The sequence below is a fragment of the Pantherophis guttatus genome, chromosome 2 (genome assembly GCF_059756535.1).
Source record: "Pantherophis guttatus breed Tessera chromosome 2, ASM5975653v1, whole genome shotgun sequence".
NCBI lineage: Eukaryota > Metazoa > Chordata > Lepidosauria > Squamata > Colubridae > Pantherophis > Pantherophis guttatus.
This window is the reverse complement of record NC_142064.1, coordinates 211,081,649-211,096,404: the sequence shown is the minus strand read 5'-3', so window position 1 is coordinate 211,096,404 and position 14,756 is coordinate 211,081,649.

Below are 14,756 nucleotides of genomic sequence, written 5' to 3'. Positions count from 1 at the left end.
GGATCCGTCATCTGCTACTATCATATTCAAGGATCATCTGCAGGTTTTTTAAAAACAAAGCATTTTAAATTATCTGAGATGAAGCGCCGGAAAAGACGCCTGGAGAGTAGTTGGAGGACCAGCCGCTCCGAATCTGACCGAACACTGGTGAGGTCTCATATTAAGACCTACCTAGTGGCGATAAAAGCGGCGAAAACTAGCTATTTTGCCGCTCTTATCGCGTCATCAGATAATCGCCTGGCTGCCCTGTTTAGGGTGACCCGCTCCCTCCTCCATCTGGAGGTGCGGGATGACCCCTTGCAGGGTCGAGCTGAGGATTTTGTGCAGTATCTGCATGACAAAATCGCTCAGATTCGGGAAGGGCTGGCCTCTGACTGGGTATGTCCGGACGGGATGACTGAGGCAGGTCTTGAGAGCGTTATCTGGGGGGAGTTCGATCCTGTGGCTCCCGAGGACATGGACAGGGTCCTGGGACGGCTGAACGCGACCACATGTTTATTGGACCCGTGTCCCTCCTGGTTGGTACTGGCTTCCCGGGAGGTGACACGAGGCTGGCTCCAGAAGATTGTTAACGCCTCTTTGAGTGAGGGGGTCCTGCCGGCCGCTTTGAAAGAAGCGGTTGTGAGGCCCCTCCTCAAGAAGCCCTCTCTGGATCCGGCTGTTTTGGCTAACTATCGTCCAGTCTCCAACCTTCGCTTCGTTGCGAAGGTTGTTGAGAGTGTGGTGGCGCAACAGCTTCCCCGGTACCTGGATGAAACTGTCTATCTAGACCCGCTCCAGTCCGGCTTCCGGCCTGGGCACAGCACGGAAACGGCATTGGTCGCATTGGTGGATGATCTCTGGAGGGCCCGGGATAGGGGCTGCTCCTCTATCCTGGTCCTGTTAGACCTCTCAGCGGCTTTTGATACTATCGACCATGGTATCATGTTGCACCGGTTGGCGGGGTTGGGGGTGGGAGGCACCGTTCTGCGGTGGTTCTCCTCCTACCTCTCTGACCGGTCGCAATCTGTGTTGACAGGGGGGCAGCGGTCGACCCCGAGGCACCTTGCTTGTGGGGTGCCACAAGGGTCAGTCCTCTCGCCCCTTCTGTTCAACATTTATGTAAAGCCGCTGGGTGAGATCATCCGTGGCTTCGGGGTGGAGTTCCATCAGTACGCTGATGACACCCAGCTGTACATCTCCACCCCAGGCCACCCCAATGATGCCCTTGAAGTGATGTCCCAGTGCCTGGAGGCCGTGCGGGCCTGGATGGGGAGAAACAGGCTCCGACTCAACCCCTCCAAGACCGAGTGGCTGTGGCTTCCGGCGTCCCGATATAGCCAGCTGATGCCATCGCTGGCTATTGGGGGTGAATCACTCGCCCCCATGGAGAGGGCTCGTAACTTGGGCGTCCTCCTGGATGCACGGCTGTCTTTGGAAGATCATTTGATGGCCGTGGCCAGGGGGGCTTTCTATCAGGTTCGCCTGATACGCCAGTTGCGCCCCTTTCTAGATCGGGACTCCCTACGCACAGTCACTCAGGCACTCGTCATTTCCCGCCTGGACTACTGTAACGCTCTCTACATGGGGCTCCCCCTGGGGTGCACCCGGAGGCTCCAGCTGGTCCAGAACGCGGCCGCGCGGGAGATTATGGGGGCGACGAGGCGCTCCCATGTGACACCTCTCCTGCGCGAGCTGCACTGGCTCCCGGTGGTCTTCCGGGTGCGCTTCAAGGTGTTGGTGACCACCTTTAAAGCACTCCATGGCTTAGGGCCGGGGTACTTACGAGACCGCCTTCTGCCACCAATAGCCTCCCACCGGCCAGTGCGCTCACACAGAGTCGGCCTCCTCAGGGTGCCGTCCGCCAGACAATGTCGGCTGGCGACCCCCAGGGGGAGAGCCTTCTCTGTGGTGGCGCCCACCCTCTGGAACAACCTCCCCCCAGAGTTACGTACAATAACAGACCTCCGGATTTTTCGTCGGGCCCTGAAAACCCATTTATTTCAACTAGCTGGGCTGGCTTGAGTCAAATTTTAAACTGATTTTAAATTGGAATTGTTTTAATCACGGCCAAAAGATTTAATTATTTTAATCAGTTTTTAGATTTTGTATGTTTTGTATGTATGTCTTGTTTTTATTTTCGGCTGTTCACCGCCCTGAGTCCTATATTGGAGAAGGGCGGTATAGAAATTTAAACAAATAAATAAAACAAATAAATAAATGTTTTTAGTCTGATTATCTGAAATAATCTATGCAACGTAACAGTTGTTGTATTTGTTGTTCCTATTTCATCTGAAGTGTAATTAAATCTATCATATGTATTTGCAAATCTGCAAGGAGGGAACTTCATTTTGATGAAGGGATGAATGAGGCTTTCCTTTCAAGCAGCCTGACAAAGTCAAGGGCCATCTCCCTTCTAAGGCGAAAAGAAGCAGCCAAGTTCCTTGCCTCAGCTTTGCACTGGCTCATCTTCACCACAGCATTTATAGAAGCCAGAAAAAGCTTTTCCAACTTTTGTAAGTGCTGGAACACAAAGTTTAAGTAATCAAGGAAGATAAAGTTGTCAGAGTTTCTTGCAAAAATCAAATCTAGAAGCACACACAGAAAACTGATTCAGTTGGATTCATTAACTTCTTTATATACACAATAATACATGAAGCAAGTTTATAATACCAACAGCAGATTCACAGTTTCATTTCAGCTCAGAGCAGCAGACAAGTTCACACATTCACATTCCGGTTTTTGTTTCATTTCTCTGCACATACTCAGAAGCTGCAGACTAAGACACGCCCTGGCTCCAGTCTGTCTCAGCTCCCAATTGGCTGACTTAGTTGCTATGCCTATTCATTGGCTGACCTTGTTACCATGTCTTCCCAGTCATGAATATTCTGACAAAAGTGAAGAAGTAGAAGATAACGCAGCCTTCAAAGGGTTTTGGAAAACACAATATACCAATATGTTACTATGTCAGAGATTTTGTGATATATATTTTAGTGGTCATATTGTACTTAGTGAATTGGTGACTAATGATGTATATGAAATATTGGGTAGATTCCCCCCTTTTTTTATGTATACATTAATTATAATACAGGTTCCCCACCCTTTTTACTCTTTTTTGTACTTTTGTTAGTTCCCCCCACCCCCCATTTTTGGTTTGGTTTCCATTTTAAAGATTTAAAATAGAAAGGATTGTTTAAAGATTGTTCTGTTAATTATGTATTTTAAGAATATATATTTTAAGAAAGGAAAAACCAACCTTTGAGGGGAGGCAATGTCTTTTGTTAAGACACTGCATTACCTTTTTCCCTCTGTGAAAAGGATTACATTGTTTCTGATGTGTGAAGTTTGTGAAGGCATACTTAATTTCCCTTAAGTATTAAAAATATGCTGACATAATTTATGGTGTCTGAAGGATTATACTCTGAGCTACCTCAGTAGCAATTCTGGCACCTATCTTGTCCTTGGGACTTTACAGCAGGGTTAAGATTGGTTGGTGCCTTGATTTTGTCTCCTTTCTGAGTTATCTTCAAACAGCTGTGAATCCAAGAGGGTCTCAACATTATAGACCTGCGCTTTGGGGGGAATGCAAGTTCATCCAAAACTATCATGGGAAAAAGTCCAATGAGTTTAGGTAAACAGTTACTCCACCTTGTTATTCAGATTCAATCTGAGCTTTCTTTATTCCACTAAAACCCTCACAGCCATCAGACCTAGTCAGAACCACAACCTAGGGTAGAAATATATACTGTAATTGTACATCATCAGCAGATTGGGGACACGTCATCCTAAATTGACAGATGACTTGTTCTAGGCATTTTTATATAGATGTTAAACAGCAAGGGAAAAGAGTCAGATCTGTGGCCAAAGTCTTAATGGTTCATCCTCCACCAAGACTGATTAGGACCAAGCAAAACCACTGGAAAATAACATTACTCACTCCCAACCCTCCAAGTTGGTCCATATACTGATTAATATTTTTTTAAAAAACAGCATTGAGTAAGTGGACCTACTTGGACTAAGGGGCCATACTCCTTACCTTCAGGCTCCAAATTATAGTTTTGCATGATGTCTGTGATCTAAGGCACAGTCAGTATCAGATTTCATGAAGACTATCTTTCCTATTAGCAGTCTGTTTCCCATAAACTCAGGCCAAGTTTTCCCATTAATTCAGGTGCTAGATTACTTCCAACTTTCCTTTCTCCTATAATTAGTATAACTTTTGTAAGGTGTTGCAGGTTGCCTTTCCATTCAGCATTAACTTACTCTGCCTTATCAGTTAGTGAACCATACACTTAAAACCCAGCAAACTGATTGCCATGCCTTGGATTTGTATTAAGGTTCTTTTATCTTTGTTTAAGTGGGGGTAGCTGAGTACTGACTTTGAGGCTTTTTTGTTAAAAAAATAATGTCTACTGTCATTTTTTAATGATTTTTTGTGCTCATTAAAAGTCCTGAACTCTTCAGATGTGAAGTCACCCATTTCAGTCATTTCAGTCCATTGATTCCCAGAATATCAGTGTTTAATCTTGACATTTCTGTTTTGACAGCCAGTTTACTTTGGTTCATGGGCCTCACATTCCACATAGCAATGATAGCCACATCTTTGTAGCACTGATTTTTTCCTTTGCCTCACCTCCCTCTTAAAGGCTTTGGTGTGTTCATGAATGGAATATCCCTGTAATGTTTTCTTTGAAATCTCCAGAAAGTAACATTAAATCTCTCCCAGTTCTTGCCAACTCTTTATTTAAGGGCAAGTAAATATAAAACACAACATCGACCCAGCTTCAATCATAAATTTAAATTCAATTAAAACTAATGCAAGGGTTGCTTTGCCAAAAGAAAATAAAATTTTCTTTTGCACTGGATTTGCACTGGATTAGTGCAATGTAATGAAGGGGTTATCTCTCTTTGTCACAAGAAAATAAATTTTCTCTTTATACTAAAGTCTTAAAACACCACAAAGTGTTTACGTTACTCAAAAGAAATTATATTTCTTCCTACATAAGAATAATCTAACACAATGAAGATACTGTTCATCTCAGTCCAAAGAAAATGTTACCTCAGTTCAGCAGCCTAACCTGGCAACCATGCAAAGTCTGGACACATCAAGGGGTCCTTCCTGGGTGGGTCAAAATGGCATGCACAAACAAGTGATCAAGGTCCTACTTCTTTTGAACATGCTTTTCATGGAAGTATAGAGAGGCAGGGCTGAGATCGCCTAGTCATGCCCACAATTTTGACATTGTTGATCTCCCTTGAAGATGGCTATGACCTCATCTCCCTCTAGTTGCTCCCACATCTTGTCTTCTCTTCTCTTGGAGGGTAGAGCTGAGGATTTTGTACAGTATCTGTATGATAAAATCGCTCAGATTCGGAAACACCTGGACTCCGACAGGGTAGATTCAGGGGGGAGGATGGAGGAAGGTCTTGAGAATATTATCTGGGAAGAGTTTGATTCTGTGACTCCCGAAGACGTGGACAGGATACTGAGTAGACTGAATGCTGCCACATGTATATTGGACCCGTGTCCCTCCTGGTTGGTGCTGGCCTCTCAGGAGGTTACACGAGGCTGGCTCCAGGGGATTATAAATGCTTCTTTGAGTGAGGGTGTCTTTCCCGCCGTCTTGAAAGAGGCGGTGGTGAGACCTCTCCTCAAGAAGCCTTCCCTGGACCCGGCAGTGTTGGCTAATTACCATCCAGTCTCCAATCTTCGCTTTGTTGCGAAGGTTGTTGAGAGTGTGGTAGCACAACAGCTCCCTCAGTACTTGGATGAATCGGCTTATCTGGATCCATATCTTAGGGTGCCGTCGGTCAAACAGTGTCAACTGGCAGCCCCCAGGGGGAGAGCCTTCTCTATGGGAGCACCTGCCATCTGGAACGAGCTCCCCCCGGAGATACGGAGGATCACAGATCTGCGTGCTTTCCGCCGTGCCCTCAAAACATTCCTATTCCAGCAGGCCGGCCTGGCCTAACCTCTTTTTTAAACTGTTTTTTAAATTTTTAAATTTTAAATTTGTCTTATAAATTTGGGGTGTTTTAAATTTTGTTTTCTGAGCCAAATTATTTAATTGTATTTTAACGGTTTTTAAACTTTTGTATTATATATATTTTATCTTTTGGCTGTTCACCGCCCTGAGTCCTTCGGGAGTAGGGCAGTATACAACTTCAATAAATAATAATAATAATAATAATAATAATAATAATAATAATAATAATAATAATAATAATAATAATAATAATAATAATATAGTATTCACCTCTTCCTAATTCTTGCCAATGGAGCAGAAAGAACCTGCAATAACTATAGTAGAAGAACCTTGAGCCTATGCCTCCTGCCCACTGGAATGTCTCCATCATGATCACGAGTCAACCTGTTTTGTTGCATTGAACTGTAGATTTGACTTCTCAGCTTTCCTTTCTGCTATCTGGATATTTGGGGAGGTTTATCAGTTCTCCCTCCCTAGCTCGTGTACTCATGGCACCAGTAGAGAAATACAGTTCTAGAAAAGAAAAGAGGACAAGAGTGACAACATCTTGGCTAAAACATTTTAAATGTGTGGGAGTGGAGTTGGGGGTGGGTGGGACTGGAATTAGAATCACAAGAGTCAGAAGAGGCCTTGAAAGTAATCAAATCTCACCAGGTGATATGACCATCCAGTCTGTTTGAAGACCTCACTGAAGACTTGTAGGGAAAGAGAATGCACCATTTAATGTGGTAGCCTGTTCCACAGGCTAGCACTTCATGCAGTCAGAAACTTTCTTCTGATATCCAGCCTGAATTTCCTTCCTGTAATTTTAATTCATTGATTTGGTTCTGTCCTTTGGGGCAAATAAATCTACTTTTTTTCTGGATGAAAACCTTCAGATATTTGAAGTTTATCACATCTCTTCTCAGTCATCACATCTATAGGCTAAACATAGTCGGTCTGTTTCATCATTCCTGATTAGGGTTGTTTCCAAATTCTTCACCCTCTTATTAGTTTTTCTCTAAATTTGCTCCAATTTCTTACTATACTTTTTGAACTCTGGTATCCAAAACTGAACATAATATTCCAACAGAGGTTCAATCAAGGCAAAGTGGAGCGGAACAATTATTTCCTGTGATTAGAACTTTATGTTTCTGGTAATAACCTCAAGCCAACATTTGCCTTTTTAGCAGCTGCATCATACATCTGATCGTATTTAACTGAGGGTCGAACAAGGACAAATTTTCCTTTTTATGTCTACTACCAAACATGCCAAACCATGTTTTCTTACCCTATTCTGTATTGTGTCAATGTTAGTCATTGACTTGACTTGACTTGACTTGACTTGACTTGACTACTGTATGGTACCCGTATTTGGTACCCGTATTTGCAGGGTCCCAACCAATGCCCACTAATTGGATCCTTGTGGTCCTATTGTAATTAATAGAAGATAGATCAAAACAGAAATAAAGAAAAAGCAGAAAATAGAGAGGATTTGGCTTCCCAAAGACCAAAATCACTCCCCAACAGCAACTGACTCACAGGTTTTGAGTAAATCTTGATTATGATTAAAACTGAGTAAAACTTGATTCCCATGTTATTTTGTTTTCTGTGCATCTTTCTTATGCTGACTAATAGCAACCTCATTGTGTAAAAATTATATGACACTTTACCTTTTCTGCAGAGATAGTTATTGATGTCACAATCCATAGCTTTGCCCAGCTGGAATCACTCTTTGTTAGTTTTAAAAAGAGACTGGACAACCATCTATTCTGAATGGTATAAGAATGGTATAAGAAGAAGGTATAAAGAAGAAGAAGGTATAAGAAGAATGGTATAAGGAATAGTATAAGAAGGAGAATAGTCGTCTGCTTGAGCAGGAGATTGGACTAAAAGACCTCCAAGATTCCCTTTCACCTCTATGTTCTACTGATGAATAATTGCAACCAATCAATTGCAGGTATGCATTGACAAAACAGTAACTTTACAGCCAATCCTCACATTTATGACTTTTGCAGGTCTGTAGAGCAAAGGGAAACTGAAGTAAGATCATAAGCAGAGTTGTGGCTTCCCTTAGCAACTGCTTCATTTAAGGACCAAGTTGCCAATCCCAATTATGGTTGTTAAACAAGGACTACCTATAGAGCTTTTTGAGACAGCCTTTCCAGCCCTGCTAGTTGTCAAGACAGAAAGGGAATCCAATTTTGAGGTGGCTGGACAGAAGCCTAGAAGGGCGGGGAGTTTTCCAGTGTCTCTTTTGTTGAAAACAGCTTGTTGCTTTCGAGGATGTGGCAGCCAGCCAGAAATGGAAACCACTGTACTGTGCTGTCTTGTGTCGCAAGGGTAAATCTGCATGAGGCATATGGAACAGGGACTTCCCTCATTGTTGCAGGGATGTGATTTGGAATGCCATGTATTGTTTTTTTCTTTTTGGTTTCCATTCTCTAGCATAATAAATGGAAACTTGCAGCTTTTCATTAGGAGTTTGGATTTCCCAACTAACTACGATGAATTCAGCTTGAGTGGAAATTTCTTTAGGAGAAATTTTCTCTAGAGGGAGCTATACCAATTTGTGAGGCAGTTTGTAACGGTGTTGAAATGTGGAAAGTTGCTTGAACCCTATAAAAAGCTGTTCATAATACTTTCGGATAATTTCACTAGGGTCTTGTTTTTAGGTGCTAATTTTAACATAATCAGAGCACAAAGAAACCTCTCGCCATTGACACTGAACAAGCCAGTGCAAAGTTCTGCAAGATCTCCAGGTTCTAAGTGCATATATTTAGGCAAGTCTGATCTACAATTAAACAGCGTGAAGAAGTTAATTAACATTCACTTATGTTGGATCATAAATATGAAAGTAGCTTTGTAATATCCTTTTAAATTTTAGTAAATTCTGACTTAGTTTAGGGAACAGCAAAATCCTATTGTGAAAGTCACAGGGCTCCACAGAGCACAGAGGATCAAATTTGACCATCAGCATCCAAAACCTGACATGTGTGATACTGAGTCACTTATCATCAAGTTATTTCTGAGAGGAACAAACATGTTGCTCCCGGTGTCAACTGAAGCCAGTGATGCAGCAGGTGGTAGAGTTGGGGGTAGAATTACACTTTTAAAGCACTGAGTGGTCAGTTCTGCATTTTAGAATATCCTGACAATTCTCCGGTTCTAATATAATCAGGCTATGCTGCATTTATTGCATATAAATTAAAAAGTATTAAGCAATTGATAATAAGGGGACCTTATAAACCAGGGTTGTCAAACTCATGGCCCTTGGGCTGGATGCATCATGCCCGGTTTAGTGAAGGAGGAAAAAGTCCCGATACTTCATGTGATGCCGCCGTGACGATGTGGGTTTGCACCCGTTATAAACCATCGAGACCACCTTTCCACTTTAAGGACCTGGGAACAGGGAGCCAGCAGCTGGAATGAGGCAGGAGTTCCTGCCCGTGGGCAGAGTACCTGCAAATTCAGCAACATTTCAGCACTCCAAAAAGAAATATTTTTTTCCCCACTTTGAGTTACATTGCAATTAAACAAGAAATAAATCAGCTCAATTACCAAAGAGAGATGACTGAACACTGATTCTGGGAATCATGCAAAAAAAAAAAAAAAGGATGAAAAACCTATTAGCCGTTGGGTGACATAGATACCATTGAGGTATATGCATTTCCAGGAGAAACTGTTTCAAAGGGCAGATGCTGTAATAGAGGAGGCCCACTTCTTGACTCATACTAGATGGTGTTATTTTTCTTAAAAGGGGTCTCAAAGCAAACACACTCTGTCAGAACAGGATGGGCAGACTCTCAAAGAGGCAATTTGTTAGGATGAATGATATGTCAAAACCCTTTTTTTCCCCCTTTCCCCTGCCCTGCTCCCAATTTTGGTTCTAGAGATTAATTGAGTTAGTTTTAAACCAGGGTTCTTGGTTTCCCTCTTCAAATTGTTACTATTGTGTTGTAATAATTTACTATGATTATGTGCAGCTATGTACTATGTATGTGTAGCTCTCCTGCTTATTATTTTGTATACACTGGGGAGTATTTGTGATTTTAAAAAAAATATATACTCATAATGCTGAGTGTCTCGGCTATCAACAAACCTTAGGGCTCCAAAAGTATATTCTAAGAGCACTTCCAAGCCTTCCTAATATCTTATATAAAAATCAGTTTTATCCCATAAACAGTATTCATTTTTGTAAGTTCGGTACTGACATGCAAAAGCTATTATAGGTAAAGGTAAAGGTTCCCCTCACACATGTGCTAGTCGTTCCCGACTTTGGGGGGTGGTGCTCATCTCCGTTTCAAAGCTGAAGAGCCAGAGCTGTCCGAAGACGTCTCCGTGGTCATGTGGCCAGCATGAATAAATGCCAAAGGCACATGGAACGCTGTTACCTTCCCACCGAAGGTGGTCCCTATTTTTCCAGTTGCATTTTTTACGTGCTTTCAAACTGCAGAAGCTGGAACAACTAACAGGCGCTCACCTCGTTACACGGCACTAAGGATTCGAACCACTGAACTTTTGATCAACAAGCTCAGTGTCTTAGCTAAATGCTATTAACCTTAGATCAAAGTTGGTCTTATTCCATATTGTTTTTACTTTTCATGATCTATAGGCAAATGTATGAACTTTGGCATTTGTATGCTCTGGACAATCTGGAGTTTCCAACATTGAATCTAATTACTCACTGCTTCTTTGCTGACTCCAGCTTTCTAACAGATGAATATCCTCCTTACCAAGACCATCAAGAGTCCGCTAATTGCAAATTAATTTTTAAAAAACCCTGTACTCCCCCAAAATACAATCCATTTATAAAATTGGTAGTACTGTACTCCCCTGCACACACAACCTACAGTACATACATTTTCTACATTTCATGAATAAAAAAAATGACTTTCAAGAGGCATGTGTAAGGGGGACTGCAGGGGAAGAAAACCCTATAAAATAAATATCCTGAAAAGTTTAAGAAGCCTTCATTAATGATTGGGCCTTGCATTCCAAGCCACCATGTCAGGTGGCATCTCTGTAATGGGGAAGTGGAAATTTCTGGCATTTTTTCCCCATTCAGATGCCTTTCCCAGGAATATTTTACTTTACAGGATAGCGTAGTAGTAATAGCAGTATTGAGGAATGAAAGAAGATCATCTTTAAGCCGAAGCCTTCATTGAAGTTGTTATAATGGGTAGACAAGATTAGAAGCTTGGGGAGAAAAGATAAAAATCCCCTCCAATATAAAAACAGATTGCCAGATGCACCTCTTCTTTTCCATCACTTGCACATTTGCAAATGTAGAGAGGGGCCCTTTCATCTTTGCAACTGATCCACTTTAGAGCAAATGCCTACGGCTCACTTCATCAACAGTGGATTAAATGGATAAATATGGTGCATTAGGCTACAGTGAGTCAACTGCTTTTATGTTTTCTGCACTCTCTGCTCTGCTTTCTCTCAGAAACCCAGAAAGTAATTATGGCTGTGAAAGGAAAGATGCAATGGAGTTAACAAGTTCCTAAGAGGAAGGTAATAAAATTGAATGATAGTATTATGGAAAGCAAATGAACTTTGTCAATTTCTGCACTGGTCATGGAGACAAATACTTTTTGGAAAACCAATCTTAGTATACAACTCAAAATAGATTTTTTGAAAATATTTTATTGACACCATTTTTCAAGGGATGTTTAGTTACAATAATTGGAGTAATTTCATGATGAGTGAAACCCTGCCCCTTTTTATGTGCAGTCACCCCCAAGAATAAAAATATGGGGTTACACTTTTTAAATCTGTCATGATATACTGTATGAAGCTATTCATCACGTTTTTTCAGCATTAGGAATTGAACCACTGACTCAGTTTCACATTAGAATATTATTTATTCTAAGAAAATTAATGTTCAAACTAAATTTGTCAGTCTGAACCCAGTAACCTGAAACAGCCCAGGTTGTTTTTACAGTACTGAGATGAAACCCTAATCTAAAAATTCCATCTCCCATTTTTCCCATAGAAAAGCCATCAGTCCTAGAACAAGTAGTGGGGTCCCATCTTTTATCTGGGGTTCAGGGCTCAGGAAATTGACCTGCGGGGACTTGCACTGACCCATTTTACCCTCTTTGGATGCCATCACAGCTACTCACGATCTCCGATCAAGGCATCTGGGGGGGCCCTAGAGACAGAGCCCTTGCCTTGGAAGACATGGATCTCATTTATGAAGAGAGGAAAGTTCAGACCCAAAGCATAATATTTTTGCATCTCATCTGATTTCAATTTCAACAGCTGCTTTAAGCCAGCTTGCTGCTTGCTGTTGTGTTTTGAGTAGTGTGGAGACAGCAGGGCGGCAGAGTAAGAGGCCTCGGCAAATGCTGGCATGCAACTTCAACAGACTGTGGTGGAAGCTGATCAGCTATCCTCCCACTCCCCAAGGAGAAACCATGCTGTTTTGCGTGATGCCCTCTCTTGACTTCACATTGCACCATGTAGATATTTGTACTGGGATGTATTGTGTACAAAGATGCTAAAGAGCAGACTTGACTCTCCACACCTGGCTTGATTTATCAAATGGGAGAAAATAGCCTGTTTTGACACTCAAAATTTGGAGACCGAGTCAGAGCCAGGTCAAATCCCAGATGTATCTAGGCTGTGTCTAACTCAAGAGGTTTTGATCAGATCTCTGTCAAATATTCAAGTAGCAAAGTAGTATCCTGATTTACCTCTTTTTCCCCCCCCTTCCATTCAATCATGTCCAATTCTCAGGGATTACTTGGACAAGTCTCTGCAGTTTTCTTGGCAAAGTTTTTCAGAAACAAGTTTGCCACTGCCTCTTTTCCTGGAGCTGAGAGAATGACTAGCCCAGTCACTCAGCTAACTTTGTGCCCAAAGTGGGACTAGAATTTATGGTCTCCAGAGTTCCAGCCTGATGCCTTAACCACTACACCAATGTGGCTCACAAACAAGCAAATTCAAATGCAAGTAGCTTTACTGCAGGGTTTTCAAACTCCCATCCCACAGGCCAGATGCGCTGGCCATGCCCATGCCTGGTTTAGCAAAGTGGGGGGGGAAAGTCCCAATATGTCATGTGACGCTGCCGTGATGGTGTGAGTTTGACACCCCTGCTTTACTGGATCAAAACAGCAGTCACATTTCTCCTCTGGTTTTTTGTTTTTGGCTGCCAGTAACAGAACATATTGGAGCAATACAAAATGGCTCCATCCCAGTCAGATTTTTTGATAGCTACAGCTTGTTGGGGGGACCGCTTCCACAAGCAGACCAGTTATTCCAGGATCCTTTTTTTCCCCTTCCTCCAAATATTTTTTCTTTCTTTGCTTTCTTTTTCTATTTCTTTCTCTCTCTTTCTTCTCCTACTCCTCTTCCTTTCTTTCTCCTTCCTCCTTCTTCCTAGCATTATTCCTGTGCTATGGCAGGGTAAACCTGTCAGCAAAGCTGTCTCCATTTGGGTTGATCAAAACCAAACAACACGGCCGTTTTTTCTAATGCAACCGTTGCTAGATTTCTTGTTGCCGCTGGTACATTCTGATCAATGTATATGGTCACTTCCTCTTGTTATTTTGATTTCCACTTTTTCAATATGTGATTATCACTGATCACTGAAGCTCTTTCCACTTTGCTTTGAAAAGAGCTATGCTGTCTTTTGTGGGTGCATTTTCCCCCAGCTTGGTTTTCATATCCTTTTTCATGTTTTTAATAAATTTTCTGCATTGCTAGAGCTGGTTTAATGCATTTGCTTTAAATAATCCTTAAGTGATTATTTGCCTCAGAGTTGTGTAATATCCATTCACACAACTTCCTACTCTCCTCAGTAAAAAATAACCATAAATAACGTTGTATTCTTTCTTTGAGGACATTCAAAACAGACATCTTGAGATTGCTTTCTATTGTAAAATTACTTATTTACATCTGTTTTTTATAACCAATTCATAAAATTATTTTATGCTACTTGTATGACCATTTCTGCCCAGATTCACACAGTATGTTAAGTCAAAACCAAGACATTATGTCAAGTCCCTCAGTAAAGGAATATTCTCTTGTAAAAGTGTTGCTGACTCTTGCAGAACTTGATGTAAATGTAACAGTGTATTAATATTTATTCTATGAAGTAATTGCTTGAGTAATTGCAAAAGAAAATATTATCACTCACTGTCCCTCAGCTAAAAAAGTTCACACATTGGGCTACTATGTTTGAAAGGATCACCCTTCTATGCCCTCTGATAAAGTTGGCCTATGAACTGAGAATGGAAGACTCATTTTGCTTCAAGGTACATGTACATAGCTCAACTTTTAGACTATTGTTTATCATGCTATTCTGTTGCTGCAAAAATATTTTTTTAATATTTTAATATTTGTGCATCTTCTCCTTTTACCAAGCAATCATTTTTACTTATTTCTGTGTTATATCCATATATGCAGTGTTGCATCCCACTCCCAACAAATATGAGCAATATCAACAGTATTACCAATATTTGATAGTTGTTCCATAGATTGAATTATTCCATGTTGGAGAATTTGTAGGTGCAGTTCGCCATCTAGTGGAAAATAGTTCCAAGCAATTACTGTTCGGAACAAAAATGGAAAACTTGAGACAAGCTGGATTACTGGTATACAGGGACACTTCAATTTATGACCATTCGTTCAATATCCGTTTGAAATAAAAAAGGTGCTGAAAAAGTGTCTTCAATCAGTCCTCACACTTACGACCATCGCAGCACCCCAGTTACGTGACTGCTGTTTGTGACCTTCCCAGGGAGCTTCTGACCAGCAAAGTCAATGGGGAAGACAGATTCACTTAATAATCATGTGATTCAC